We start from the raw sequence: 16,796 nt of genomic DNA on the forward strand, positions 1-16,796 counted from the left end.
AACCTGGGAGGCGAAGGTTGCAGGTGAGCCGAGATCGCACCACTGCACTCTAGTCTGGGCGACTGACAGAGCAAGACTCCGTCTCAAAAAAAAAAAAAAAAAAAAAAAAAAAAAAAAAAAAAAGAATACAAATAGAATACAAATAAAAGGAAAAAAAAAATGTTTGTTGGGGGGATGAAATAATTAATGCCGATAAAGCCTCTAAAATAGTACTAAGGCATACAACAAGCCATAACGACTCTGTCTATCCTTAGTGAAGTTTTAAGTTCTTTTTAAACTTTATTACAAACAATGCTACAATGAAGGTTTTGTCACATCTTTTTTAATACTTTTACTAGTGTTTTTACAGGACAGAAGTCAGAATGAGGGATCATGTAGGATGTTCACACAAAATTAGAATGGACATTGCCTACTTGCCTTCCAAAGTTGTACCCATTTACCCTCCAGTCAAGAGTGTACAAAATGGTTCATATTCCCAGACTTTTGCCCAAACTGGATTTTATCATTTTGAAAAAACTGTGCCCGTCTAATAACAACTGATCTTTGACACACTGAATTACAGTATAAAGAGAGCTTTACCCAAATGGCCCACAAGGCTACCTAACTGGGCAGAAGTCATACATCACATATTTTTAAATTTCCATAGAAAATTCTTTATGCAACATTGAGGCTTATAAAATTATCTTTTCCTCCATAAGACTTCTATGTGTCTTTATTCTGAACTGGGGGTATATGAAAACAAAATTTCCTTTCCTTGATTTCCTTCCTTTTAAATTCTACAGATGCTGTGAAATACTTAAGTGCTCAGGAGAAGTCATATTCTGGTTGATGCAAGCATGTAATGCCCTGTCATTAAAATAAAAAATAGATTGTTATCCTCTGCCCTCCTCTATGCACATATATATATACACATAAATATAAAATATATATATACATATATATATATATTTTGTAGAGACTGGGGTCTTGCTGTGTTGCCCAGGCTGGTCTTGAACTCTTCTGTGCAAGGGATCCTCCCACCTCAGCCTCCAAAAATGCTAAGATTGCAGGCGTGAGCCACCAGGCCTGGCCCTTTGTGCATTTTCTGAGACCAATCTTTCCAAAACTGGTCTCTAGGAGATGAGCAGCCAGGTTGTAAAGGATTTAGTCTCTATCACAGACCCAAATCAGAAAGAAACAACTTGGAAATGTCATGGTTAAATCAAATTAGTGTTCGAGGCCATATTTCTGCTTTTTCATGTTCTTGAATTGGGAATTCACATTTGGCTGCTGTGCGGTGATTGTTCCAGAAGTTCTCTGGGCTGCCGTCTCGGCTCCACGGGTTTTATTTGCCATCTTGTTCGCCCTCTGCTGGTTTTTCAAGAGAAGAACATGAATGGGAAGAATGGCTTTCTCTGACCCTGGGAGATTTTTTTTCTTGCTTATTTTTGTTCTGGGAAATCAAAATTTCAGTTGAATTCCATAACTATAAAAATGTTAAGAGAAGACATGTGGGTTTCGATGGAATAGACTAATTTGAATTACCGTAGGTTTTCGGAGATGGGGTATGGGGATAGGAAAAAACTCTGGCTTTACTTCTTTTTAGTTATTCAACTATGCATTTTCTGGTATGTATAATGATATTACATCATAAATTTAAAGAATAGAATGCATGTGAATCTATATCAATATCTATCTCTATTTACATGAGCTATTTACATCTATTAATATATCTGTATATATTCTGGAACCTTGCAGTTTGGGGAACTCAGCTTAAAGCATCCTGAGAGACTGAAAAAGAACACAGGGGTTGACACCTTTCACTTATAACCAGACCCCTCAGTCCAACAAAATATAATCCAATGTTTTCAGAGCCCTAAAAGGCATTTTTTTTTTTTTTTTTTTTTTTTTTTTTTTTTTTTGAGATGGAATCTTGCTTTGTCGCCCAGGCTGGAATGCAGTAGTGTGATCTTGGCTCACTGTAACCTCTATCTCCCAGGTTCAAGTGATCAAGCAATTCTCCTGCCTCCACCTCCTGAGTAGCTGGGATTACAGGCGCACAACACCATGTCTGGCTAATTTTTGTATTTTTAGTAGAGATAGGGTTTTGCCATGTTGGCCAGGCTGGTCTCAAACTCCTGACCTCAGGTGATCTGCACTCCTCGGCCTCCCAAGGGATTACAGGCATGAGCCACTACGCCCAGCCAAAAGGCTTCCTTTAATTTAGAAGTTCTGTATAAGATCTATTCTAGGAAATTCTCAAAGCTTCTAGGCATTATAATGACAACAATTCATTGAAGAGCCCATTCTTTCAAGAGTTCTGGCCTGCATGCCAAGTGCATGCAAGACAGCAAAGCCCACACAGGGAGGTGATGTCACACAGGGAGGTGAGGGCCCCAGTCAGCAGCCTCCATTCTGAACAGGTGGTGGTGTTTTTTTCAGTCTGGCATTCTTTACATCCCTCTAGTCAAAATGATTGGCAGATGAGCCAAACCTGGCCTCTTCTTCGCTGGGATTTTACGTTAATGCTGGAAGAGAGAAGTTATCTCTTTTCTCTAGGGTCATACCTCTGGGTTATAAAGGTCTGAACCTGTCTGTGATACTCATCTATTCCCACCGACTTTATGGTGGACACCCAGGAGAGAGGACATGTGGAGAAGAAGATACAATTGAAATGTGTTTTGAGGTAGAATCTGCTGGAGGATTGAATCAGCAAGAGACATTCTAAAGGGAAGAGTCAAGAATAACTTCTAGATTTCTAAATGAGTTCCTGGATGAATGTGTTGCCATTTGTTAATATGGGGGAGAACCAGGAGTGGGATTGGAGATGAAGCCAGAGCTTGGCGGTGACAATTGGGAGTTCTGTTTTGGACATATGGACTTTGAGATGCTGTGAGATAGCCGAGTGGAAATGTCAAGTACGTAGTTATATATGTGACTTTTGAGAAAGGGAAAAAGATTTGAGCTGGACGTATTAATTTAGAAGCTGTGACATTAACTGTATGTAAAGATATTGGAGTGGATGAGAATATTTAGGTATAGAAGATATTAAAAAGAGGGCCCAGGACCAAGTTTTGAGGAGAATCAAATTTTGCTGATTGAGTAGAGAGGGAGAACTTAACACAGGAGAGGCTGGTAAGGTGGGGAAAAAAGGAATGGGAATAGGGTGTCACAGAATTGGAGAGGAGTGTGTCAAAAAGGGGAGACTGGTCAACTCAGTCAAAAGCCGATGAGAATTAGAGAAAGTTGAGGTCAGAGACACATTCATTGGTCATGGCAATAGACATAGCGTTGGTAAAGTTGACAACAGCATTTTCTGTAGAGTAATAATGGGCATGAAAAGTAGTTTTGAGGCAGGAGAATAGGGTCTCAAGGCAGGGAACTTAAGGCGGATTCACGCTGACTTCCTAGAACTAAATCAAAAGGAAAACCCCACCTTTCCACACCCAAGTAACAAAAGGACAGAAGGCGTCATCATTTGCAACTACCTGCCCAGTTTTCGGCCCGGCAGATGGAAAATTGAAAGTACCTCCGATTGGTTGCTTTCCTCAACCAATCAGACCTTTGCAAGGAGTGTAACTTTGTAACTTCACTTCAGCCTCTGAGCCTCTGATTGGTTGCTTTCTACAACCAATCAGAGTGATTGTGGGCCAACTCTTCTTTGCGTAGAAGTGTAACTTTGTAAGTTCACTTTAGCCTCTGATTGGTTGCTTTCCACAGCCAATCAGATCTTTTGCATAGGGTGGAGCCTTTGTAACTTCACTTCAGCCTCTGTTGGTTGCAGCAGCCAATCAGACTGATTGTAGGCCACTACTTCATTTGCATGGGTTTGTACACCAAGTGGCCAATGGGAAACTAAACCCCCAGAAAACATTCTGTAACAGGGCTCTGGGGCCCCTATGCGTGGCCTGCTCCCACCCTGTGAAGTGTACTTTCATTTTCAATCAATCTCTAGTTTCGTTGCTTCATTCTTCCCTTGCTTTGTTTGTGTGATTTGCCCAATTCTTTGTTCAAAACGCCAAGAACCTGGACATCTTCCACTGGTAACAGTTTGAAGAAAGTTAAAAAGGAATGGTGGTGACCAACAGTGCAGATGGCACTGTGGGTTCAAGGGAAACTGATAACCACTCCCCCGACACACATGCACGCACACACAGAATACAAACAAGTAGCGCAATCAACAGAGTATTTAAAAGAATCTCATTGTGTCCTCTGGCGTAAACATTCTTTCCATAGGTCTTTGACTCGTAAACCATCAGAGCCCAGAATCATGAAGACTACAACATAAATATTGAGAGGTCCTTAGGTATAAAAGTGGAGGAGCTACTCTCACTTCCACTCCTTGCTTCTCCCATTCATACACAGTTTATTCAAATTATTCATCGTAGTTACATTCTATAAAGTTTCTTCGAATGCTGATTGGCAAATAATGAACTATTGCTCCAAGGGGATAGACTAGGTTACATTCCTGTGAGCCTCTGGTCATAATATTTTTGCTAAACAAAATGCCACCCTTGGCATATAGGTTTGTTTGCCAATATCCTTGTAAAACAAGCCAGTCACATCAGCATTGAAAACCTACTCTTGTACATAACCCTTTTCTGTATAATAGTTGGCAGATATTTTAAAAAATTCATCTGTAGCCTCCTGATCTGCAGAACCTGCCTCACCTGCAAGTTTAATGTTTCTCAAGCTCTGTTGCCTTTTGAAATGTGTAAGCCAGCCAGCACTAGCTCAGAATAGTTTCACATTTTCCTACGCCTGGGTGTGATGGTTAATTTTATGTGTCAACTTGACTGGGCCTTGGGGTGCCCAGATATTTGGGTAAGCATTATTTCTGGGAGTGTATGCAAGGGTCTTTCTGGATGAGATTAACATTTGAAACAGTAGACTGAGTAAAGCAGATCGTCCTATCTAATCAGTTAAAAGCCTGAATAGAATAAAAAGCTGAGTGAGAAAGAACTGTCTATCTTTGCCTCACTGTCTTCAAGCTTAAACATTGGTAGTCTCTTGCCCTTGGGCTTGGACTAGAATTTAAGCCATTAAATTTTTTAAAAAGAGCTTAGGTCATTGCTAATTCCTTACAATAAATCTCTCTCTATATATATATATGTATATATGTATATATATATATACTATATATGCTATATATATGATACATATACTATGTATATACTACGTAATATAGAGAGAGAGCAAGGATACACACACACACACACATATATATATATACACACACACATCTTATTGGTTCTGTTTTTCTAGAGAACCCTAATCCACTGGGTAATGTGTCCATAAATTTATTACTGGAGCAGCCTGATTTATAGGTCAGTGCATTTCTTTCTCCTTTTCCTGGATGTATTGTATTGTTGATTCATTCACATTGAACTCACAGCCAACAGCACTATAACTCATGCCTGAATGAAGCTTATCTAACACATACATTTTCTCCATAAGGAACATCACAGTCTTCCTGTTTTTAGGAATACTAGACGGCACTTCAGCATTATACTTAGGGGCCATTTCAAACAGCAGAATCAACAGCAACAAGCACAGAAATTGGGAAGCATGGCACTAAATAGACTATGAAAATAATGCTTAGTTTTAGTATGAGATCTGAAACAAGAAACATTGCCTCGTTCAGCCTGAGCTGGGAACATGCAGAGAGGGCAACTGACATTTCTTGCCACCTCTGCACATGTCCTCAAATAACCGTGAAAGTGCCATTGATATTGATTTTCGGGTTATAAATAAAGTTTAGCAAGTAGGCAAACTTGCAAGCACAGAATCTGTAAATGATGAGGATTGACTATATGATGGCTTTCATGGCTTTGGAAAAACCAATACCATGTATTGATAATCAGTTCAGAGTCTATACCAAAATTCCATAGCAAGGCTGCAACATGACATATCTTCCCAGCTGGTGCTAGCATGTTATTTAGACCCACCTGTAATCCAGGTTCAAATTTTTCCCATCAGCTAACAGGATATAATAAACTCCCTGTGAGGCCTTATGTGTTTTGAGATTGATTGAAGTAGCAGTGGACAGGAATAGCCCTGTTGGGAAGATAAGTCACCTGTTTATGCAATTCATTTGTGTCTTCAGGACCAGCTCAGTCCGGATTAGGTGTCTGACACTTCCACTTGATAATGGACTGCTTCTGGGTGTCTCAACTGTATAGAGAAATGAATCAGAAAACAACCATCTTGTCATGGTCAGCTCAGTCACATTGTCCCCTCATGTCCCGTAGCCAGGCACTCAGTTTCTACCAGGGTTCATTAACAACCCAAGAGCTGTTTCCCAAAATGGAAATTGTTACTAATGCAATACGGCATAGCTTTGCTTTAAAATCCTATTCTCCAATCAAGGTTAGCTTCAGCCTCCATACAGACTTCTCTTGCTCTGGGCCCTACTCAAAGGTGGCAACAGAAAATATTTTAGTTTACTTAGTATATGTGCTGCAGAAAGAGACCTAAAATGTAATATAGATAGTTTCCAAAATCCACAACATTCCATCAAGTATTGTGCTTTTTTCTTTTTTAAATTTAAATTTAAATTTTTTTGAGACAGGGTCTCACTCTGTTGCCTAGAATGGAGTGCAGCAGTGTGATCATAGCTCACTGCAGCCTCAAACTACTGGGCTCAAGTAATCCTCCCCCTTCAGCCTCCCCAGTAGCTAGGACTACAGGTGTGTTACCACACCCAGATGATTTTTAATTTGTTTGTAGAGATAAGGTCTTGCTATATTGCCCAGGCTGATCTCAAACGTCTGGCCTCAAGCAATCCTCCTGCCTTGACCTCCCAAAGCACTGGGACTTCAGCTATGAGCCACCACACCTGGCTTTGTGCTTCTTTTGTAAAGGTAAGAGTTCCGTATTTTCATGAGTTTTCTTCCCATACTTTAGCAGGCATATATCTTGGTTGGGCATTCAAGGAACTTCCTAATTCCAGTCCATCCATATAAATGTCATCAAAATAGTGAACAAGCAGCATGTACAGTTGGTAAGAATATAAAGTTTTCAAAAATTCCCTTGAATAAGGCAAGGGAGCAAAGGAGACTGATTGTGAAGTTGTCCTGCTGTCCCTTCCAGGCAAAAACACACTGTTTCCGGTTTTCTCTGTTTATTGATTGGAGAAGGGGAAGCATTTTCTAGATTAATAGCAGCGCACACCACGAACCCGTGCCTGTGCTGCCTTGCTACCGTAAAGAAATCATATCCAGAAAAGCAGCTGCAATTAAAGTCAGTTATTAATTAGGCTTGGTTAATCCACTCTCTTTTTCCAAGACCAATTTCTCTTCTGCAAAGACTCTACAACTGAGTATAATGGGGGATATGATAGCTATAACCATGTCTTTATTGTTCAAAACTTTGAAGAAGACACCAATTACTACAATTCTTCAGGAATGTGTTACTGCTTTTTGTTTACTCTCTCAGTAAGGAGGGAGAACTCAAAGGGCTTCCACTTGGCCTTTTCCACCATAACTATCCTTTTTCTATGTGAGGATTTAGCCAGTTGGTGAAGGCAAGAAGAAAGGAGAATAGCTATTAGCTGTGTCTGTCTCTTTTATCCAGAAAGCAAAAACTCACCCAGACACTTCAAATGAAGTTGTCACTTCATGTCTAATTGACAAAATCTTGCCACTGACTCTAGTGGCAGAGGAAACTAGAAAATTAAGTATGACTTTAACATTTCCAGTCTGGATAGTAGAGAACAAAGGAGAAGGCTTTGGAGAATGATGTATGGGTTTACCACAACTCCTTATAAGCCAGGGCCTTATCACAGCTTTGATACCCTGACTTTTGCTATCTCTTATCCCAGGGATCTGTTATTTTCTGGCTGCCACATGCATTCCAGCTCTGTGTGTCACTGCCATCAGAGAGCTTAGGATTTTGTGGGGAATACAAGCAGTGCTGTAGGGAAAGGTTTTGCTGTTAAATTGCATTTTCTATTCTTTTACTTTACCATCCCCCCCACCACCAATAAAAAAAGCAGCAATGCCTTCCTATGATGCATTGTCCCCAGGGGAAGGGTGGATACAGCCTAGCAAAAAGCAATCATTATTTAGCTTTGAGCTTAAAAATAGGATTTTGTTTTTAGAGATAGGGTCTCACTCTGTCAACCAGGCTGGAGTACAGTGATGTGCTCAGAGCTTACTTCAGCTTCAAACTCCTGGATTCAAGCAATCCTCCCACTTCAGCCTCCTGAGTAGCTAGGACTAGGAGCACGCACCATCACACTTGGCTAAATATAGATTTATTTTTTGTGGAGATGAGATCTCACTATGTTGTCCAGGCTGGTCTTGAATTCCTGGCCTCAAGTGATCCCCTCAAAGTGCAGGGATTACAAGCGTGACCCACTTTGCCCAGCCTCAAAATATGATTTTTGAACTCCTCAGCTACTGTATCAGTCTGAAAGCTGAACACTTTTAATTTTTGATTGAGAGATAATATGCATGCCTTAGAAAATCAAAGACTCAGAGCCTAGAAGATGGGAACACAGATTTTGTTAAAAATCAGCTCTGGGCCGGGTGCAATGGCTCACGCCTGTAATCCCAGCAATTTGGGAGGCCGAGGCTGGCGGATCACGAGGTCAGGAGATCGAGACCATCCTGGCTAACACAGTGAAACCCCGTCTCTACTAAAAATACAAAAAATTAGCCGAGTGTGGTGGCGGGCGCTTGTAGTCCCAGCTACTCGGGAGGCTGAGGCAGGAGAATGGCCTGAACCTGGGAGGTGGAGCTTGCAGTGAGTCGAGATCGTGTCACTGCACTCCAGCCTGGGCGACAGAGCGACTCTGTCTCAAAAAAAAAAAGTCAGCTCTGTAATGTGGGTAAAAAAGAGCAGTTCTTCCTGAGCTGAACGGAATGAACTTGTTGGATTAAACAAGTTGGGAGTAAGTTAGGTGCCCAAGAAGCACCCTCCCACCCTCCAGAGAAACACGCCTGTGCTTTGCATCCCAGGGGGTTGGCGAGTCTGTAGGAGAGACCTACATTGGGCATGGGGTGTCAGAGCAGTAGATGAACCATGGTTCAAGGCATTGTCCAGGTAGATGGATCTGACGGCAGCGCTGTACAGTCCTGCACCCCATGCAATGATGCAAAAAAACAGATCCGAGTTTCTGAGCCCGGGGAGAAACTGGAGGCATAAATGCTCAGAGGAAGGGTATAAGGAGGGGAAGGGAGCAGCCTGGACGAAGGTGAAGAACAAGTGGACCCAGTGATTTCACCAGAGGCCATGTCACGGGCCTTGGATATCAGCAAGTGATGGCAGCCCTCAATACCTAAAACCAGGTGGCATGTCCTTTCCTCTTCAGAGGCCAGAAAGAATTGGAGAAAGACTCATGGTCCAGACACTCCACCCTTTAATGTCAAGATGTTACCAAAGTCACCCAGAAACTTAGATTATATGCAGAGAGAAATCAGCCGAAAGGAAAACGGACAGGATCTTAAAATTGCCTGCATATTTACTCAAAAGGGACTGTTTCATTCCAGAAGGGATTCCTAGGTGGCCAGAATATGTGTTTTCTGTTATGTACAGCTATGTGGCTCAACAGTTAGTTGAGTTTTACTACAGAAAATAAAGAAAACTACCTTTCCTACACATCCAAATTGTGGCTATCAATTTCATACCACCTTCACCAGGGAAATTGATAATTACAATGCAATGTGACATGTGGTAAATAAAGGAATCATTCGAAAGCAGTAGGAACTGAGAAAGGAAGCATCTCTCTCTCCTCAGGAAAAAAGAAAATAATTCAGATAGGAAATTATATTTGAGATGAGTTTTGAAGGATGAGAAAGTACTTGCTAAACAGATAAGTGAGGGAAAATTGTTCAAAGCAGAGAAAACAGCCTGAAGATACAGAGCCACAGAAGGGCAAGGTGTGTTTTGGGACATGGCAAGAAGTCAGGGTGAGTAGAACATGAGTTTTGCGGGGCAGAGTAGAGGAGGCCAGGGCCAGGCGTGGAGGCGTGCACCTGTAGTCCTAGCCCCTCGGGATGCTGAGGCAGGAAGATCGCTTGAGCCCAGGAGTTCAGGGCTGCAGTGAGCTGTGATCACGCCACCGCACTCCAGACTGGGTAACAGAGCAAGACCCTATACCTACAAAAACTAGCCAGGCAAGGTGGTGCTACTTGGGAGGTGAGGGCAAGAGGATCTCTTGAGTCCCAAAGTTGGAGGCTGTGGTGAGCTAATGGCACCATTGCACTCCAGCCTGGGTAACAGCGAGACCTTGTCTCTAAGTAAAAAAAAGAAGCAATAAGAAAAATAATCAAAGTGTACATTGGATTTGGTTACAAGAAAATCATTAGTAACTCTACCAAAAGCATATTTTTAGGAGTGGTGGGGGCAGATGCCAGATTGGAGTGGGTTGAAGAATGAATAGGAGGTGAGAACTGAAGCCAGTAGAAGTAGGCAATTCAAGGAGATTGGTTGTGAAGGGGTAAGATTTCCATTTTGGACATATTGTGCTAGAGATGCCCTTGGGATGTTAAAGTGTAGCTGTCCAGAAAGTAACATATAAAAAACTATAGCTAGGGAACATGTCTTGGATGCAAAAATAGATTCAGTTTGCAACAATGTATAAGTGGTTGCTGAAACCTGGGATTAGATGAACTCCCCAAGGAACAGTGTGAACAACAGCAGAAGACAGAAACAAAGGCAGAGCCTGGAAGATAAAAACATTTAAGGGGCGGCCAAAGGTAGCAGAGCCCTAAGAAGAGACTGATGACTAATTGTCAGAGATGTAGGAAGAAAACCAGAGGAGCACATGCTGGAAGCTGAGAAAGAGGAGAGTTTCAAGAAGTGCAAAATGCTACTGATAAATCAGATGAAGATTTAAACCGAATCATTGGTTGGCTTTAACTTTTTTTTTTGAGACAGGGTCTCACTCTATTGCCCAGGCTGGAGTGCAGTGGTGTGATCTCGGCTCACTGCAGCCTCTGCCTACTGGGTTCAAGTGATTCTCGTGCCTCGGCCTCCCAAGTAGCTGGGACTACAGGCGTGTACCACCACGTCTGGCTAATTTTTGTATTTTCAGGAAAGACAGGATTTCACCATGTTGGCCAGCCTAGTCTAGAACTCCTGACCTCAGGTGATCCACCTGCCTTGGCCTCCCAAAGTGCTGGGATTATAGGCATGAGCCACCGTCCCTGGCCTACCTTTAAATTTTGAAGATCATTTAGGACTTTTGTTAGAGAAATTTCAGGAGGGTAGTGGATCAAAAGCCAGATCATAAAGGGTTTATTCAAACCTTGAGAAGTTAAATAAACAAAGTTGATGAATATTGACTCCTACTGAAAGGAGTTTAGCAACATATATAACAAGAATCAATTAATATTCATTTTATTATTATATTACTAATAGATCAATATGATCATATTAGTTAACATAAATTATTATATTAATATGATATTACTTATATTAATCCAGATATTATACTTATATTTATAAATTATCAATTTCTATTTATGTCAATATTATAATTGATATAATCATATTATACATAATTGTTACATAACCCATGCATTATATATTAGTGATATATACATAACATTCACTATTTTAGATACATTGTAATGAATTATATACCAGTATAAAAGGCACAATTGATATATTAGTTAATATAAATATATTTATACATTATTCTAATTATTCTAATAACTATATTGATTAATATACTTAACACTAACATTACCCAATTACTAAGAAAAAGGAATATAACCCATTAAAAATGGCAAAGGATAAGTATATGTAGTTCACAGAAAAGGAAGTATAAAAGGCCAATAATTATGTCAAAACAACATCAAACTTACAGTCAGGAAATGCAAACAAAACAAAAAGAGATCCCATTTTTCCTCCAGAGACTGACAAAATTTGAGTTTACTAATATCAAGTGTGGTGACATCTAGGAAAAAAATTTAGCTCCATTATTTTCTATAATGCTCTTTTTATCCTAGGGGAACTTCCCTTTTATCTGATAACTGCAGGGGCTTGGTATGGAATAAACTAAAATTAGTCCCATTTGGTAAACTAAATCCTAACTGATACTTTAAATCCTCTCGTTAGATAACTCACAATATAATCAGAAGAGATCTGGATTGAGCCGGGCGTGGTGGCTCACGCCTGTGATCCCAACACTTTGGGAGGCCAAGGTGGGCAGATCACCTGAGGTCAGGAGTTTGAGACCAGCCTGGCCAACATGGTGAAACCCCATCTCTACTAAAATACAAAAATTAGCTGGGTATCGTGGTGTGCACCTGTAATCCCAGCTACTTGGGAGGCTGAGGCAGGAGAATTGCTTGAACCCAAGAGGCAGAGGTTGCAGTGAGCTGAGATCACACCACTGCACTCCAGCCTGAGCAATAGAGCAAGACTCCATCTCAAAAAAAAAAAAAAAAAAAAAAAAAAAGAGATCTGGATTACCTGGTAGAACACAAAATGGATCCGTTACAATGAGGACATCTGCTGATTGGATAGGATGAGCAAGAGGTGCTAACAGCAGGAGGCCTTGGCAGGACACAGGTGCTCCATAGGGCAGGAGATCATCTTTATGAATATTCATGCCACTTAGGTAAAGATTTTGGGTGTCCAGATTAAAAGACAAATTGCTGCATCTTTCATCTCACAAGAAGAAAGTACTAGGCCTGAAGCCCTCTTCCTATTCCATACCTGGGCACACCACTCCAGTTCACATACTGAGTTACCTGAAAGGCTGGCAGCTTTGAGTGAATCCTGCAGGAAAAAGGGCTCTGCAGTGAGTCCAGGCTGCACTACAGGCAGTCCTGCCACTTAGCCCATTCAATATGGAAGACCCTGGAAAAGTCAGTGGTGGAAAGTTATGTCATGTGGAGCTTATGGCAAGCTCCAGAGGAAGAGTACTTTTGTCTTTCTAGAATAACTCCTGGTGTGCTATGGGCCCCAGTCAAGGCAGCACTTTACCATGGAGCATTACATTGCCATGAACCTGAATCTGCTCATTATAAGCTGGGTTCTCCTTCTTCTTCTTCTTCTTTTTTTTAGACAGAGTCTTTCTCTGTCACCCAGGCTGTGATCTTGGCTCACTGCAACCTCCACCTCCCAGGTTCAGGTGGTTCTCATGCCTCAGCCTCCTGAGTAGCTGGGATTACAGATGCCCGCCACGATGCTTAGCTAAGTTTTATATTTTTAGTAGAGAAGGGATTTCACCATGTTGGTGAGGCTGGTCTTAAACTCCTGACCTCAAGTGATCCACCCTGCTCGGCCTCCCAAAGTGCTGAGATTACAGCTGTGAGCCATCATGCCCAGCCTGAGCTGGGTTCTCTTGAATCCACCAATCATAGAGTCAGGGAGTCCCAGCAGCCGTCCATATGAAGATGGAAATGCGATGTCAGTGGTTGAGCCTGAGCAGTACAGTAAGATGCATGAGAAGCTAACCCAGACTCCCCTTTTCTTTAGAGCTGTACCAGCATCTGCCCCTCCAATTCACACATTTGGCCATAGAGGGCAAAGGAAGACATGCTGAAAGAGGAGGAAAAGCCTGAACTCAGTTTATGGATAGATTAGCTTACATGGCTGTGTGGGTGCAAGTATAAAATGAATAGCAGATGCATTGCAGTCACACTCAGGGGAAACTTTAAAAGACAGTGCTGAGTAATCCCAGTACTTTGGGAGGCTGAGGCTGGAGGATCACTTGACTCTGGGAGTTCAAGGCTTCAGTGAGCTATGATTGCACCACTGTGCTCCAGTATGGGCAACAGAGTGAGACCCTGTGTCAAGGAAAACAAAGAAAAAATGAAAAAAGTGTTGAGAGAAAAATCTTTCCAATGAGTAGAGTTTTGAGTATCACCTGATCTTCCACGTTATGTAGAAAGAAAAGTAGCCCAAGGTGAGAATTCACAAGAGCTCGCGGGAATGGTGAATAGCCTGGTTGGTTTGCTTCCAGACTGAAATAGAAGGACTGAAAGATTGGAGGCATGGAGGTCTAGGGTAGAGGCATGTGAAATGACGTTCCTGGTGGGTGTGACAATTTTTGTATGCACCTTTGCTGCTCCTCCTGTCATAGATGAGGGTCTGTCTGCCCAACCCTTAAATCTAGGCTGAGCCATGTGACTTTGGCCAATGGGGCTACAGAAAAAGGATACAAGCATAGGCTTCAAAAGTGCTTGAAGCTTGAGACTTACCCTTCTTTGCTTCTTAACTCTTTGTCACTATGTAAAGAGCACAGCCTAGTCTCTTGGAGGATGTCAGCACATGGAAAGGGCCTCTGCCATCCTGGCTTTCCCAGTGGAAACCTCAATACATGAGTGAGCCCCACTGGTACAACATGGAACAGAAGCAAGTCTTCCCAGCCGTGGCCCATCCCAATCACCAGTCCATAGAATCAAGAGCAAATCAATGGTTGTTCAAAGCCATTATGTTTTGCGGTAGTTTATCATGCAGCAAAGGCAAACTGATAATGTAACTCTTTAGGCTTGGCTCTTAATATATCAATAGAATGTGAAAAAACTCTCTTGACAAAGACGGGCTTCAGAAATTTGCTTCTGATTCAGAAAAGTCAGGTGTGAGATTCAGAACTGATGAATCTTTCGTCCATCAGACCTGCTCTCCCTTTCCTACGATATTAAGCCCCATATATCAGCCTTAGGGATGGAAGTTTGCAAGGAAATACGGTTTAAGGAAGAAATTTAGGGAAAAACACATTTGCTTAATGTTTTTCAAAATATCATTAGTCTCATTATTGAAATTGACAGAAGGCCAGGGAAACAGGTACTCCTATACACAGCTGGTGGTAGAATAAATCATACAGACATTTTGGAAGGCAAATTGGCAGTATCAGCAACAATTGAGCATGAACCTACTGCTTGTCCAAGTGATTCCATTTCTTTGTATCTGCTTTAGATGTAGAGGTCTGGACAGAGGTGTTATTTGCAACATTTTAATAGCAAAAAGTTGGAAAGAGGAAAATAGTAATGTAAATGATGGTATGTCTATATTGTGGAACATTATGTTGCAATTAAGAGGAATGAGGTACCCCATAGAAAAGATATCCAAGATACATTTGGAAATGAATATACTGGCTGGGCACAGTGGCTCAAGCCTGTAGTCGCAGCACTTTGGGAGGCTGAGGCAAGTGGATCAGGAGTTCAAGACCAGACTGGCCAACATGGCAAAATGCTGTCTCTACTAAAAATACAAAAACTAGCCGGGCGTGGTGGCACACGCCTCCCAGCTACTCTGGAGGCTGAGGCAGGAGAATTGCTTGAACCTGGGAGGCAAAGGTTACAGTTAGCCGAGATCATACCACTGCACTCTAGCCTGGTGTGACAGAGTGTGATTCCGTTTCAAAAACATAAGTAAACTAATTAAATGAATATAGTTCCTAGTTAAGGACATGCTAACTTCTATTATAGGTAAACATCAAAATCTCAAGGGCTTAACAATGGAAGTTTATTTTTTACTCATAAAATACAGTCTGCAGTAAAGGAGAGGGTAGATCCATTCCTTGCAGTCACTCAGGGCCTTAGGCTGTTATCTTCCAGTCACATTTTCTAAGGTCTCCCTGGGCATCTGCCTCTGGCCAGCAGATGGAGAAGAATGGAAGAATTCCTTGAGGGAAATTGTTAGGGGCCAGTCCTAGAAGTGGCACTCATCATTTCTGCCTGTAATTTCATTGGCCCAAATCAGTCACATGAACATGTCTAATTTCAGGGTAGGTGGGAAATGTAGTCTAATTGTAAATAAGCCAAAAGAGAAATTAATTTGATGAACAGCCACAAACACTGTTAGAACTTATTGCCACACATATACTGCAGGTTTCCACTGATACATACACATATACCTCAGAGATATTGCAGATGAGTTTCCCAACCACTGTAATTAACAAGCAAATATCACAATAAAGTGAATCACATGAATCTGTTGGTTTCTCAGTGCATATAAAAGTTATGTTTACACTATACTGTAGTCTGCTAAATGTGCAATAGCATTATGTCTAAAAAATGGTACACACTTTAATTAAAAATACTTTATTGCTAAAAATACGCCAGTGATATCTGAGCCTTCAGTGAGCTGTAATCTTTTTCCTGGTGGAGGGTCTTGCCAGGATGCTGATGGCTTCTGACTGATCAGGGTGGTGGTTGTTGAAAGTTTGGGTGACAGGCCGGGCGCGGTGGCTCAAGCCTGTAATCCCAGCACTTTGGGAGGCCGAGACGGGCGGATCATGAGGTCAGGAGATCGAGACCATCCTGGCTAACATGGTGAAACCCCGTCTCTACTTAAAAAAAATACAAAAAACTAGCCGGGCGAGGTGGCAGGTGCCTGTAGTCCCAGCTACTCGAGAGGCTGAGGCAGGAGAACGGCGTGAACCTGGGAGGCGGAGCTTGCAGTGAGCTGAGATCCGGCCACTGCACTCCAGCCTGGGCGACACAGCCAGACTCCATCTCAAAAAAAAAAAAAAAAAAGAAAAAAAAGAAAGTTTGGGTGACTGTAGTAGTTTCTTAAAATAAAACAACAATAAAGTTTGCCACATTGATGGACTCTTCCTTTCATGAAAGATTTCTCTGTAGCATGTGATGCTGTTTGATAGGATTTTACTCAGAGTAGAACTTCTTTTTAAAATTGGAGTCAAGGCATCACATTATCTGACTTCAAATTAACAAAAACAGCCTGGTACTGGAATAAAAATAGACATACAGAACAATGGAATAGAATAGAGAACCCAGAAATAAAGGCATCTATCTATAGCCAACTGATCTTCAACAAAGTCAACAAAAATATACACTATGGAAATGACACCCTATTGAATAAATGGTGCCAGGAAATTGGACAGCCACATG

Source organism: Rhinopithecus roxellana, chromosome 11 (assembly GCF_007565055.1).
Source record: "Rhinopithecus roxellana isolate Shanxi Qingling chromosome 11, ASM756505v1, whole genome shotgun sequence".
In the NCBI taxonomy this organism is placed as follows: Eukaryota; Metazoa; Chordata; class Mammalia; order Primates; family Cercopithecidae; genus Rhinopithecus; species Rhinopithecus roxellana.